Genomic DNA, 14,736 nt, shown 5'->3' with positions numbered 1-14,736 from the left:
TCAATGTCACTCAGTCGGTGAAGAGTAAAGCTGGCTGGGATCTTGGTTGACCCTGTGACCTCTGCATAGGTTCCCCTTGGGGACTTATGGTAGCCCACAACCAGTCCCTCTCCAGGAACTGCCCTGCCTGAAAGGAGGTGCCAAGGACAAAGTTCATCCCTGCTTGGGGCCAAATCTAGATCAGCTGTGTGGCCATGAGAATGAGGAGCAGGGGAGCCAAAACCTCGCCTCGGCATCAAGACCAGCCACACTGACTTAAGTGCTCCTGTGCGATGGAGGATGGGTTTGTGTTCTGTTGCTTGTATTTTTTACTTGGGGGTTTTTCTTCATACAGTTTCATACTGTAACCAAGCAGGCATCAAACTCATAGTAATCCTCCTGCCTCTAGAGAACTGGGATTACACACTTGAGCCACCATGCTGCCAAAGCCAAAGCTTTTGTTACAATTGCATCTCTGTTATTTTTCTTTTTTTTTTTAATGTGAAATTCTGGCTGGTGGTGAGATAAGCCTTTAATCCCGGCAGAGGCAGATGCATCTCTGTGAGTTCCAGGCCAGCCAGGTCTGTATAGTGAAAGCCTGTCTAAAAATAATGAATTGATTTTTAAAATGTGTATGTATATATAAAATACTTCAAAAGTTTGCGTCATCCTTGGACAGGGAATGCTGACCTTCTCTGTATAATTCTAATTTTAGTATATATGTTGCCAGATTGGGCACCACAGCACTTCATTGCAGTTTCTCCCCCTGCCTCATCCTGCTTCCTTACCTTTCCAGTTTACCAACCAGGCCATTTCCACAGTCAGCTTTCTGCATCCAAGAAGACCTCTAGGACTCGCATCAGCTGGCAAGCGTTCTCTCTCCTTTCCTAAACTAGCGGGGCAGAGGGAGACAGCCTCTGTACCAAGTATCCTCTAGGGAAGTAGGGGCCAGCCAGTGTGGGAGAAAAAAGCAAGGAGGTACAGCAGCCCCTGCTGGAGACACTCTGAAGATGAGGGTAGTGAGAGCGGGGCTTCCCACTTCCTTTGTCTTGACTTCCTGTGGCTGGAGACTGCCTCCAGCAAGCAGAGTTGATGCTTAGGTTTTGAGACAGGAAAGACAAGGGAAATTAGTTCCTCACTCCACAGTCTGGCTGAAGCTTCTAACCAGTTGAGAATCAAGAATTCCAGCCATGAGCTGGGAGTGGTAGTACCTGCAGAGACAGAGGCAGGTAGATCCATGAGTTCAAGACCAGCCTGGTCTAAAAGTGAGCGCCTGGACAGGACAGCCAGGGCTACACAGAGAAACCTTGTCTTAAAAAACCAAAACTAGGGCTGGAGAGATGGCTCAGTGGATAAGAACACTGGCTGCTCTTGAAGAGGTCCTGAGTTCAATTCCTAGCAACCACATGGTGGCTCATAATCACAATACTGGAATCTGATGACCCCTTCTGGTATGCAGGTGTACATGCAGACAGAGCACTCACACATTAAATAAATAAAATCTTTAAAAAAAATTTTTTTAAGAAGAAAAACCAAAACTAAGCAAACAAACAAATAAATTAACCAGCTCAGGCTGGAGGAATGGCTAAGTGGTTACCTACTGTTCTTACAGAGAACCCAGATTTGGTTCTCAGCACCCAAATTATGGCTAACAACCATCTGTTACTCTGGTTCCAGGGGATCTGATGCCCTCTTCTGGCTTCCATGGGCATCACATGTATGTGGTACACATACAGACAAGTAGGTACACACTCGTACACATAGAATTAAAACAAACCTTTAAAAATAACAATTGTAGGGGGCTTCAGAGATGGTTCAGAGGTTAAGAGCACTGGCAGCTCTTCCAGAGGTCCTGAGTTCAATTCCCAGCAACCGCATGCTGACTCACAACCATCTATAGTGAGATCTGGTACCGTCTCTGGCCTGCAGGCACACATGCAGACAGAACACTGTACACATAATAAATAAATAAATAAATAGATAGATAATGTTTTGAAAATTACAATTATAGCCCAAGAGAGAGTCTCAGTGGTTAAGAGCCTGTACTGCTCTTGTAGAGGGCCATCATCTGTTACAGAACAGCTTGTAATTTGAGCTCTAGGGGACCTGCTGCCACCAACTTCTATGGCACTTGCACTCAGGTGTACATACCCCAACTCTGACACACAGACACACACACACACACACACAGAGATATTAATATTTAAAAAAAAAATTCTAGCCAAGTGGTGGTGTATCCCTTTAATCCCAGCACCCAGGAGGCAGAGGCAGGTAGATCTCTGAAAGTTCTAGGCCAGCCTGGTCTACAGAGCAAGCTCCCAGGTAGCCAGAACTACACAGTGAAACCTGTCTCAAAAACAAACAAACAAACAAACAAACAAACAAAAAGCTTCCATCCTGGTTAACAATATTGCCATGTTGTTACCACCAGAGGCAATATTTCTTTTATGCAGAAATATTTTCAGGTATGAATGTTAAAATACCAATAAACCTGCCTTAATTCTCCTAGAATTCTTTTGGGAATCCCACATACAGAACATTATATATCATATCATATCATATCATAATCCATGCTGGTAAAATGGCTCAGTGACTAAACGTGCCAACCCGTGTTCCATCACCTGGACTGACACGGCAGAAGTACAGAATCAGCTCCTCCAGGTTGACCCCTGACCTCCACATGCAAGTGCAGAGATACATATACACAGACATATACAATCAGCCATTTAAAAACACTATTAACTAACTCACAGTGATACATCCTCTATCTTGCTTTGTCTAATATTTTATGCAATCAATGCAACTCTGTCTGGAAAGCCTCGGGACCCATCCTGGGATCTCATTTAAATTTCTTCGCACACTTTGTAGATAGTAACCTCAGAAACAACCAGGATCCTACCTGGAACTACTGGGAAGACAGCGCAGACTCGCCCTTTGTCCGAAGCACCTCTTTCTCTCTTAACCTCTGTTCTTAAGTCTGTTTAAAATGTCTCTAAGAGTTTGGGGAGATGGTCCGGTAGTGAAGAACACGCACAATGCCTGCAGCAGACTGGAGTTCAATACCCACCAAGTCAAGCCATGCACAAGAGCCTGTTACTCCGCCTCCTGGAGATCCGGCGCCTCTGGGGTCTGTGAGCACCTACCCACCCACCCATCAACGCATAACTAAAAAGATGTATGCTGTATACCCCATAAGACCAGACATGATGCTGTATGCTTATAATCTCAGCACTTGAGAGGTAGAGCCAAGGGGATCAGACATTCAGGGTTATTCTCTGATTCAGAGCAACAGCCTGGGATACATGAGACCCAGTTTCAAATAAAATAGACTCTAACTCTGCTTCATGCTGGCTCTCCCTGAAAATCTTTCCTGCTGTGATGTCAAGAATTGGGTTTTGGGGCTGGAGAGAATGCTCAGAGGTTAAGAGCGCTGCTCGCTTTTCCAGAGGTCCTGAGTTCATTTCCCAGCAACCACATGGTAGCTCACAACCATCTATAATGAAATCTGGTGCCCTCTTCTGGTGTACAGGTGCACATGCAGGCAGAACATTGTGTGCATAATAAAATAAATAAATCTTAAAAAAAAAAAAAAAGAATTGAGTAGGGGAGTAAAGGTCCACAAAGGGGAGAAACTCTGGCTACTGCAGTTGGCAGCCCGTGTGAACTGTGTCTCTAATGCCGTACCTCTGACAGGGATGGAGTAAACATTACAAGCAGTAAGCCAGCATGGGGCCTGTGGTAACTCTTTTTATCATCATCTTCATCATCATCATCATCACCATCGTTTCAGTACTTTAAGGCAGAGTCTCACTCTGTAGACCGTGAAGTACTGGGATTAAAGACATGTGACACACCACTCATCTCTCTTTTTTGTTTTGAGACAGTCTTTTATATCTGAACACTCACTACATCGCTGAGGATGGTCTTGAACTCCTGATTCTCGGGAACAACTGTCCCCTTACTGATAAGGCACATATACCCTAAGGCCCACACCCCTCCACACTATTTGAAGGTCTTGTTGCTGAGCCTGCCAGCTTTCTGACTTCCCTCCCAGCAGCTCTTTCAGTCTGCCTCCTCAGGCAGCTGCAGGGATTCCAGCTGGGACTGTCCTACTGTTAGCTTTCCCTAACTTTAATAACGTGTGAGTTTTTTCCTGTGTCCAAGTTTAGTTATTTTACCTAAGAGAGTAAGAACCTGCAAAGGGACCCTGGCATTTCCTGGTGCCCTATGTGTGCAAACTTTGTCCACAGTTGTTGCTATACACTTTAAAAATGTACAGTGGCCAGGCGTGGTGGCACACGCCTTTAATCCCAGCACTCTGAGAGGCAGACACAGGTGGAATCCCTGTGAGTTCAAGGCCAGCCTGGTCTACAAATTGTGTCTAGGACAGCCACGGCTACACAGAGAAACCTTCTCTCAAAAAAAACAAAAACTAGGTGGCTGGAGAAATGGCTCAGTGGTTAAGAGTGTTGGCTGCTCTTCCTAGAGGACCCTGGTTCAATTCCCAGCACCCACACGGCAGCTTACTACGATGTGGTCTGTAACTCAAATTCCAGTGGATCTGAGTCCCTCACACATTTGGTATGCCCCAAATGTGCATAAAAATAAATAAAGAATATTTATACATTATAAAAAAATAATACATAATACCAATACATAATAAATAAATAATACAAAATACTAAAATAATTGGAGGTGGTGCGCTGGCTTGTCCGTGGAAAGGAATCAGGTCACTTCGGAGAGGTGAGGACCAAGAAGCCCAGCCTAGAAGGAGCCCAGGCCCAGATTGGGGACACTTCTTACAAGCTGCCATCATTTCCCATGGTTCCCCAGGCCCATAGGCTGGGAGCAGGGATGCGGAGACATCTGCTTCTGTTTGTTTTTTCCATTCTCTTAATGTCACCCCCTCACCCACCTTGTGACTCCCGGGAAGAGAGCTCACCCACCTCAGGACTCATTTAGGCACTTCCTACTAACCCGGGGAGAGAGAAGCCATGGGGGGTGGGGGCATTAAGACTAGTTACTAAACACAGCCTGAAGCTTCCTGACTCCCTGAGGTCAAAGTGGAGAAAGAGAAAGAGGAGACTAGGGCAAAAGGCTGTGCTAAGAAAAGCACCAGTGAACAGGTTGTTGGGGTGAGCCTGACCTATAAAGAGAAATATGATGACTCTTACCTTTGGGTCACACCTACGCTAATGACCGTGACTGGAAATTCCTGTTAGGAGGAAGCAGCTCTTTCTTATTGAGATAATAGATACTCACTGTTGAGCCTGGAACAGTTTCAGTCTTTGCATGGGGGTGGCTTCTGCAGATTCTTGGGGAGCATTTGTGCAGATGGGAAGGTTAGTCCTTTTCCCCAGGCAGCCACAGCCCCCAGCTTGGCCAGTGTCTGCTTTTCCAGAACCTTGCAACAAATACTACCTGGGCAAGCAGGGTGCACTCCTGTAATCCCAGCACTCTGGAAGGCAGAGGCAGGTGGATTTCTGTGAGTTCAAGGCCAGCCTGGTCTACAAAGTGAGTCCAGGACAGCCAAGATTACACAGAGAAACAGCGACTTGGGAAAAAAAAAAAAAAAAAAAAAAAAAGGAAATCACTATGGAACCCCTGGTGACATAAATGACTTGGGTAAAGATTACTTGTTAATGGAAACTGCATGGAAGATTACTGAAGAGCAAGATATCATGTTGGGCCAAAGACTCACATGCAGACAATGCAAAAATTACCAAAGGAAAAGTTTTCCTCACGATGGAGAAATCTGGTGAGCCACATCCCACCCAAAAGATCAAACCGAGTGTCCCTGTTAGTGCAATGTCAGGCACCTCCTGGTGTGATCAGTCTGAAAGAAAGATGTCTACCGCCTCTGGTATTCCCGTCAAAGCGGTTAAGCTCAGTTCCCAGCTCCCAAATCAGGCAGCTGAGCAGGGCCTTTAAGTCCAGCCCCCAGGGATCCAGCACTCTCTCCTGGCCCCTGCGGGCATCTGCACACATGACCGACCACACAAACTGACACACATATACGCACATTTAAAAAGATGTTTTTAAGTCCAGGACAGCCAGGCTCTGTTACACGGAGAAACTCCGTCTCAAAAAACAGAAGCAAGCAAACAAAGAAAGGGATTCACGTGAAAGCCTGGCAGGAGAAGCACACACCTCTGATCACAGCACTCGGGAGGCAGAGGCGGGCAGATCTCTGCGTTCCGGGCCAGGCTGTTCTGAGGCAGGACTATTGCTGTGAGTTCCAGGCCGCCCTGAGCAATGGAATGGTATGTCTCCAACAAACAAACATACAAACAAAACAAAACAAAACATAATACTTTCACCTTAACCAAACATTAGTCACCACTATGTAGCCTTGGTTGGTCTGCTGGAGCTCTCTACGTAGACCAGGCTGGCCTCAGACCCACAGAGATCCACCTGTGGGTACTGGGATTAAGGATGTATGCCACAAGGCCAACTAAACTCTCCTTTAAGCAAGGCCTGGGCCTTGGCCTTCACCCTGTTCTTGGCATGCTCAGCGTAGCATCAACTTGCCAAGTCACCTTTCTACCATTCATATCTGATTTGAGTTCCTGACACACCACCATTGATAACTAAACCCTTAACATATCAGCAAGAACTCTGGTCAGCCGGTTTAGCAAGAATCCTCTGATCCCTGGTGCTTTCTGTCACTAATCTTCCATCTGCTGCCCACTTCATCCTGCCCTTTGGCTATAAATCCCTTCCTGTCCTTGTATTTACAGCTGTAATTCCCTCCCGAGTTTAAATGGCCCTAGTGCCATAATCCTGAATAGTCTTCCTATGCAATAATAAGTTTTTCTTCTAATACTTAGACATTTTTTTAAATAAATGGAATTTTAAACCAGACACCATGGTGCACACCTGTAATTCTAGAAATCTGGAAGCTGAGATAAGAGAAATCCAAGTTTGGGGACAGTATGGGTTACAAGACTTCGTCAAAAGCTAAATGGGGACTTTGTTTGTTTGTTTTATTTTTTTGTTTCCCAAGACAGGGTGTTTCTGTTTAACAGAGCCCTGGCTATCTTGGGCTCACTTTGTGGACCAGGCCGGCCTCAAGCACACAGAAATCTGTCTGCCTCTGCTTCCCAAGTGCTGGGTTTAAAGGCAGGTGCCACCAAGCCCAGCTTGGCTTGTTTTTTTGTTTTTGTTGTTGTTTTCTTTTTTTTTCTTCTTCCAAGACAAGGTTTCCTCTGTGTAGCCTTGGCTGTCCTGGACTCACTTTGTAGACCAGGCTGACCTCAAACTCACAGAGACCCACCTGCCTCTGTCTCCCCAAGTGCTCAGATTACAGGCGTGTGCCACCGAGGGCCGGCTGGCTTGTTTGTTTTTAACAGTGGGTTACTTGGCTGAACTCAATGGTACACAAGAACCCTAGCACTCAGGAGGCAGAGGCAAGTGGATCACTGTGAGTTCAAGGCCAGCCTGGTAAACAGTGCATTCCAGGCCAGCCAAAACTACAAAATGAGATTCCATCTTAATGAATAAATAATTTTTAAAATCCAAATAAATAAATATTTAAAAATAGTAGGGTTGAAGTAAATAAAATCAGAAAGGATTTATAGCCAAAGGGCAGGATGAAGTGGTCATCAAATGAGAAATTACTAACAGAAGACATTAAATGAACAGAAATTACTTCCATTAGAGCTTGAATCAAAAGAAGCAATGGGGCTGATGCGAGGACTCAACAAGTAAAGGCCCTTCCTTTCTGGTCTTTAGGCAATCCCCTGGACCCGGTGGAAGGAGGGAAGGTGGAAGGAGGGAACCAGTTCCCATACATTGTCCTCTGATCTCCACACACACATCACGGCACATACAGCAAATAGATAAGTGTGACCTATGAAAAGGGAGAAATGAATTTTAAATGTGTGGGTTTATCTTTGCCTTTTGAGATCACTTTCCTGTAGCACAACAGAGAGGTCCTCCGACTCACTCGCTAGCCGAGGCTAGCTTGAACTTTCCAGGTACTGGGACTTCCCAGGTAGTGGGACTGCAGACACGTGACACCATGCCATGGTAATAGTACTACTTTTTACATATTGTATGTATCAATGTGTTCTGTATCTGCATGCCTGCCTGTGTACCACCTGTGTGCAGGAGACGCAAGAAGGTGGCGGTGGCTGATGCCATCGCTCCAGCAGCTAAGATTTCTTCTGCTGTTTTGTTTTTTTGGTTTTTGTTTTTTAGAAACTAAAGATAAGTCCTATGTCTCATCTTTCTTCATCCTCTTTATTTGCTTCTATTGCAATTTTTGGCTGACTCAGTCATTAGCATTTACAGTGTGACCACTCCCTGCTGGGTCTGCATTTCCTATCTGATACAAACTTTCTTTTTGTTTTTCCAGGAAACAGATATTGACCCACCTTCTGTTTGGCTCTCAGGGTGCATGCTGCTGATAATCCCCATCACGTCTAAACCCAGTAGGTCATCTGGCTTTTTTCTCCTGTGGAAGTGTCCCTTTTTCTTCTTGCTTCCTGAATTTTTATTTGCTCCTTCATTCTCTGGATATATATCATATAGCAGTCACCAAGAAAAAAAAAAAGACTGCTCTGTGAGTTAAAAGTTTGAAACCTTACATTTCGGATACAAAGACTTCAGCCTGCCTTCACATGTGTGTGCGCTTTGGCTGTGTGTATAAGAACTCTGCCCAGTATGGTGGCACACGCCTGCAGTCCCTTTTGTGAGGTAGAAACAGTAGATAGGAATTGAAGGCTATCTTCTGCTACGCAGCAGTCTGGGCTACATAAGACCCCAGAGACCAGCCTCGGCTACATAAAACCCCATCTTGGAAGGCTAGAGAGATGGTTCAGCACTTAAAAACTCTTGCTGTTCCTCCGGAAGACCGAGGTTCTCAGCACCCATTATAAGGTGGTTCACAACCAACTCTAACTCCAGCTCCAGGGGACCCAGAACCCTCTTCTGGTCTCTGTGGGCACGGACATTTATGTTGGGCACAAACATACCCTAAGTACACACACTCAGACATGTAAAATAAAATTAAATAGGCTAGCTCTTTCTCTTAGGGTCCCAGGCCTTATAGGAGCCTTGGGTTACCGTGCAGACATGGCCAGGTCCAAGAACCACACCACACACAACCAGTCCAGCAAATGGCATCAAGAAACTCCGGTCATAAGCCAGGTATGGTGGCACAGGCCTTTAATCCCAGCACTCAGGAGGCAGAGGCAGGTGAATCTCTGTGAGTTCAAGGCCAGCCTGATCTACAAAGCAAGACCAGGACAGCCAAAGCTACACAGAGAAACCCTGTCTCAAAAAACCCCGGTCTCAAAGATATGACTCTCTTAAGGGGGTTGATCCCAAGTTCCTGAGGAACATGCACTTTGCCAGGAAGCACAAGAAAGGCCTGCAGAAGATGCAGACAAACAACGCAAAGGCAGTGAGTGCGTGAGTGCATGAGCAGAGGCCATCAGGGCCCTGTGAAGCCTATGGCCATTAAGCCCAAAATACCAAAGGGCCCCAGCCACAAACCCAGCTATCTGGCTTTCATCCCCCACCCCAAGCTTGGGAAGCGGATTTGAAGGTACATGGTCAATGGTCATAGGCTCTGCCAACCAAAGCCCAAGGTTCAAACCAAGGCAGGGCCACAGCTCCAGCTAAGGCCAAGGCTCCATCTCCAGCTCAGGCTCCCAAAGGTGCCCAGGCCCCTGTGAAGGTCCCATAGGAAAGGCTTCTGCTAATGTGAAGACAGACTGTGTGACACAGCCACCTACACACTATTTACAGATGAACAGGGTCTGATGCTGTTTTTACAAATAAACCTGAGGCAAGATCTAAAAAAAGAGAGAGAACAAGAGAGAAAGGCTAGATACAGCGGTGCATGCTTCTAATGCCAGTTCTTAGAGGCAGAATTTCAGGGATCTCTGAATTTGAGGCATGCCAGACCTACATAGCCAATTCCAGACCAGCTAGGGCTATATAGTGAGAGCTTGTCTCAACACACACATACACACACATGTACGCATGCAAGCATGCATTACAAATAATAATAATAAATAAATAAAAACCTGTCTCTCTCCCATAAACACAAAGAACTGTGAAGTCTTTGCTGCACTGCGCTTCTCACGGTGGGGTGTGTCATGTAGCCTGAGAGAAAGTCAGAAGACGATGCCTACATGTGGATCCTAGGGACTGAACTCGGATTCGGCGTCACTTGCCTGCCCCCTCTGAGCCATCTCCCCAGGCCCAAAACATCATTCTGGCATTGTGTTCTAGCTCCCAATGCTACAGTAAAAAAATCTAAAGTCATTCCAATCCCTGCGCCTCTGTCTGCACATTATTCATCATTACTCTGAATTTCACAATTCTGTGCCTTGTTCAGGGATTATTATTTTTCATTCATTGGATAAGACACTTAAGCCCCTTCAATCTAAAAATACATGAGCTTCTTTTTAAAAATACCTTCTTGGATTATTATTTTCTACAATATGACTTCCTGTTTTTCCATTCCCCACCTCTCTTTATCTCTCTCTCTTTTAAATTAAGGACAGTGTCTCACTGTGTAGCCCAGGCTGGCTGCCAACGCCTGTGAAGAACCCGGGTCCTGTGCAAGAGCAGTACTGGCTCATGACAGCTGCGCTGTCTCTCCAGCACCCCTCCCCCATCCTGATGGTACTCCATTTGCTCAACTTTCAACCCTCTAGATTTACATATCATCTTTCTTCATTTTGGGTTTTGTTTGTTTTTTTGCTTTTTGAAACAATGTGTCACACAGTCCAGGATGGCTTGGATGTAACTCCCTATAGACTTGAAGCTGGCTTTGAACTTCTGATCCCACTGCCCCCAACTGTAGAAGGCTACAATTATAGGTATCCTTCACCTTGTCCTCTTTCCCCCCTGATCACCCCATCACACCATAGTATTTTTCTCAACTTTACTTTCTAGTAATTTGCTTACATTTTTAGTTTTTATTAAACTCAACCTTCCAAGACTTCCTTGAACATTCATTTAAAAAAGTGATAGCTTTGGAGATCCAGGTTCACGGTCAGGGAAAGAGGACATACAGACACCACTGCTGGAGGGCATGTCCATCCGTGGAGAGCCTAGCATCTGACCTAGCCAGGGATAAACAGACATGGCCACTTTGGTATTCACTGGGTGCCACTTTTGGTCCATGCCTCCTCCAGACCTCCTCAGGGGGTTGGCCAAGGCCTCCTCAACCTACAGCGAAGCTCAGTTCCCCCTCAATCTGTTCCTGCTTCATCCCTTGCTATCCAAATTTGGTTTCAGCATCTGCTCTGCTTCTGCAGAGCGCCACTCATGACCATCCTACTCTTAATCTTCCTGGACTCTGAGATCCATTTTTATCTCTCTGAGCCTATTTAAAATGAGCTTTGTTTTCTAAGTTTTCTGATGCTGCCTTTCTGGTCTGTCTTCGCTTAGTCCCTCCCTCCCCTCTCTAACTGAGAGAGGGGCCTCTGACTGTCTGATTCTCCTGCCTCCATCTCCAACGTGCTGTGCAGGTGTACGTTATCACACCTGCTCTCTGCAGTGCTGGGGAAGTCATGCTAGGCAAGCCCTCCACCAGCTGAGCTGTGTCCCAGGCTCCCTCCGTTTTCTGGTTTATCTCTTTATTTTTAAATCATGTGTCTGTGTGGGTGAGCTTCTGTGTGGTTATGTGCTCCTGAGTGTAGGTGCTCTTGGAGGCTGGTTGAGGGGTCGGTTCCCCCAGAGATGGCGTTACCAAGTGGTTGTGTGTGGGTGCTGGGAATGGAACTCAGGTCCTCTTCAAGAGCAGCAAGCTCAGAGGCCAGAGAGATGGCTCCGTGGTTCACGGCAGCTCTGCTCTCGCAGAGGAACAAGGTTTGATTCCCAGCACCTACTTGGAGGTGAATAGCTCCCCATAACTGCAGTTTCAGATGCCCTCTTCTGATTCTGACACTTGGCACACACATGGTGCATTTAATACACACATGCAAGCAAAACATTCATACACATAAAATAAATAAATTTAAGGGGGGAAAAAAAGAACAGTAAGCATTCTTTAACCACTAAAACCACTAAACCATCTCCCCAGTCCCACAATTTACATAATTTTAAGCCCAATTTCCAAAACGGCTTTGGGCCTCTGTGGTTGGTTCTACCTTCTCACTAAAAATAATTGTCTGGCCAGAGTATGTGGACTGAGCCCATAGTTCAAGCTCAAGCCCCATCTTTGTTCCTTCTGAGGAAACAGCAGTGCCCACACAGCAAAGGTCTCCTTCTCCTCCCCCCTCCCTCATGGAACAAACAGGAAGGTTCCAGGGGCTTGTGGTCTTGGGGCTGTCATCCACGCCTCCGATTTCTTCAGACCTTTTCTGAGAACCTAGTCATTGCAACATTGTCCCCAGCACAAGAAAGAGCCTGGCTGTGGTGTGAGGCTTGCGGGTTACAAACTACATCTAGGCCAGCAAATTCAATTCCGAAGCACAGTTCCCAAACCCAGCTTCTAGTGCCTTCAGGGCTGACTGACTTCCCTTCTAGGCAGGGAATCTTTTGAAGCTTAGGAAACAAGGCCCCTCTGTGGGTGATTAAGGCACAACACTGTCAGCTAAACCACTGGATGACACGTGTCGCAACCCCAGAATATTACCTTCTGCAGCAGGGCTCCAGGGGACATGAGGACAACAGTACGCAAACTTTGCCTGGAGACACTTTAGGACAAGGGTGGGGGTGGGGTGGGTCTGCTGCTCAGGTGCTTACCATTTGTGTTTCTCTCCTGTCGTCCTTGAATGCCAACGTAAGCCAACCCCTTCCCTCTTCCCTCTCTCTCACAGATGTTTGTAAGAATGGACGAGCTGTGATCCGCCACCAGCCTTCGAGAAGGGAGAGTCAGATAGCCATGTTCTCACAGGGCCACCTACAAAGGTGTTTCCCTGTGTTCAGCTATCCAGGCTACTTCTGCCTGCCAAGAGGAGAGCACCTATTCAGAGAATAAACCTTTCTTGCCGTGCTACAGAGTACAAGTCCATGGTAGAGAGAAAAAAAAAAAGCTATCTCTTATCATCTGCACAAGAACTGCCATTGCTCAGTAGGCAGATATAAGTAGACACTGAGCATCATGGGGGAATTTCAGGTGCATACCATGCTGTGTGCACCGTGTGGAAAGCTGAATACTGTTAGTATTCTCCATAATGTCCCGCTTCATTACAAATAATTTTTTTAAAAAAGGAGGAGGAGGAAGAAGAAGAGCAATGAATGAATGAATGGTTACAAAATAGATGGATGGTCCGGCTGGTCTCCCTAGACATAGTCTTACAGAAGAAGGCAATGTCTCCCCAGACAGGGAGCACCCTGGTTCAGATGTGGGACTTCAGAGTAATAGTGGCTAAAGCCCCCAGAGACTGAATCATGTTAAAATTCAAAACCAACTTCAGCAAATATTTACTTGAGGGCCTGCTGCTCTCCAAGGCTCTGGAACACAGTTGTGATAACAGGAGCCCTTGCCTCCCGAGGGCTCTCTGATGATGGAGGAAAAACCAACATTCTAGTGAACAGCGGTTCTCTCCTCCGCACACCTGTTTGCCCTTCTCCTGGACAGAATATCTGGAGCTCGAATCCCGCTGGGGCCTTCACTGGCACCACATATCTAACCCAGCAATATGGAGATGGGCACGTGGCCTAATCCAAGCCAGGGCTATGCACAAGCATTCTGCTGACAGATAGAGGAACTGCGGGGCCGGGAAGACCCGTCAGTGCTTAGAGCACTTGCCAGTCTTGCAGAGATCCCAGGTTTGTTTCCCAAGGCCACATAACCCAACTGTAACTCCAGGTTCAGGAGACGCATCGCCCTCCTTGTGGCCTCCACAGGCACTAGACATGTGCATGGTATACAAACATGCTTGCCGACAAAACAATCATTTACAGAAAATGAAACGAATGAATTAGTTTGTGTTTTTTTGTTTTTTACTAAGATTGCTGCTAATACTTGTTTTGCTAGGTGGAATTTTCTCTCATTTGTGTTAAAGGTCCATGGAGCGATTGGAAAATGTCTCCCATTAAATCTACACTCACCCAGAACTTCAGAATATGAGAGGTTTTGAAAATTAGGTCTTGAGCCAGGCTCAGTGGTACATGCCTTTAATCCCAGCACTCAGGGAGGCAGAGGCAGGCAGATCTCTGTGAGTTCAAGGCCGGCCTGGCCTGCAAAGTGAGTCCAGGACAAGCAAGGGTACAACAGAGAAACCCTGTCTCGAAAAACAAAAAAAACAAAACAAAACATAGCTATTTATAGCTATGACTACTCAATGTCTTTATATTAAATAATTTAGGCTGAAGGTTAGGCCCTAATTCTAAGTATCCTTAGGAGGGGACACAGACACAAAGATGCCAGAGACCTTGTGAAAAGAGGTAGAATTTGGAATTATGTTTCCATAGCTGAGGATCCCAGGGCCTCATACAAGGAAAGATCCCTCATAGGGCCTTCAGAGGGATCATGACCCCTGCTGACTCCTGCATTTCCAATTTCTCATCTCTAAAACTGAGTGGGCACACCCTCAATCCCAGCACTCGGGGGCAGAGGCAGGACATCTGTAAATTCAATCCCACCCTGGTCTACCTGGTCGGTCTACCTAGGAAGTTCCAAGTTAGCTATGGCTATTCAATCAGACCCTGTTTCTAAATGAATAAGATAAATTGTGAGAAGTTTTAAGCCACCGATTTTCAAAACTGTTGTGGCAGAATGAGGAAGTGAACACACCCCAACAGGGCAAAGCATTAAATGCAAATTTGGTGGCTATGTGTGTCTGA

General features: G+C 46.1%; 1 non-coding gene across 1 annotated transcript; it reads right to left on the bottom strand.

Moving 5' to 3' along the window:
- Positions 1–613: 613 nt before the first annotated feature.
- Positions 614–718, bottom strand: LOC132653282 (U6 spliceosomal RNA). The gene has a single exon (XR_009591059.1). It is a non-coding gene; the product is annotated as a U6 spliceosomal RNA (small nuclear RNA).
- Positions 719–14,736: the final 14,018 nt, after the last annotated feature.

This window comes from Meriones unguiculatus, chromosome 3, assembly GCF_030254825.1.
Source record: "Meriones unguiculatus strain TT.TT164.6M chromosome 3, Bangor_MerUng_6.1, whole genome shotgun sequence".
In the NCBI taxonomy this organism is placed as follows: Eukaryota; Metazoa; Chordata; class Mammalia; order Rodentia; family Muridae; genus Meriones; species Meriones unguiculatus.
The sequence above is the reverse complement of the archived record's forward strand: the minus strand, read 5'-3'. Positions and strand labels throughout refer to the sequence as shown.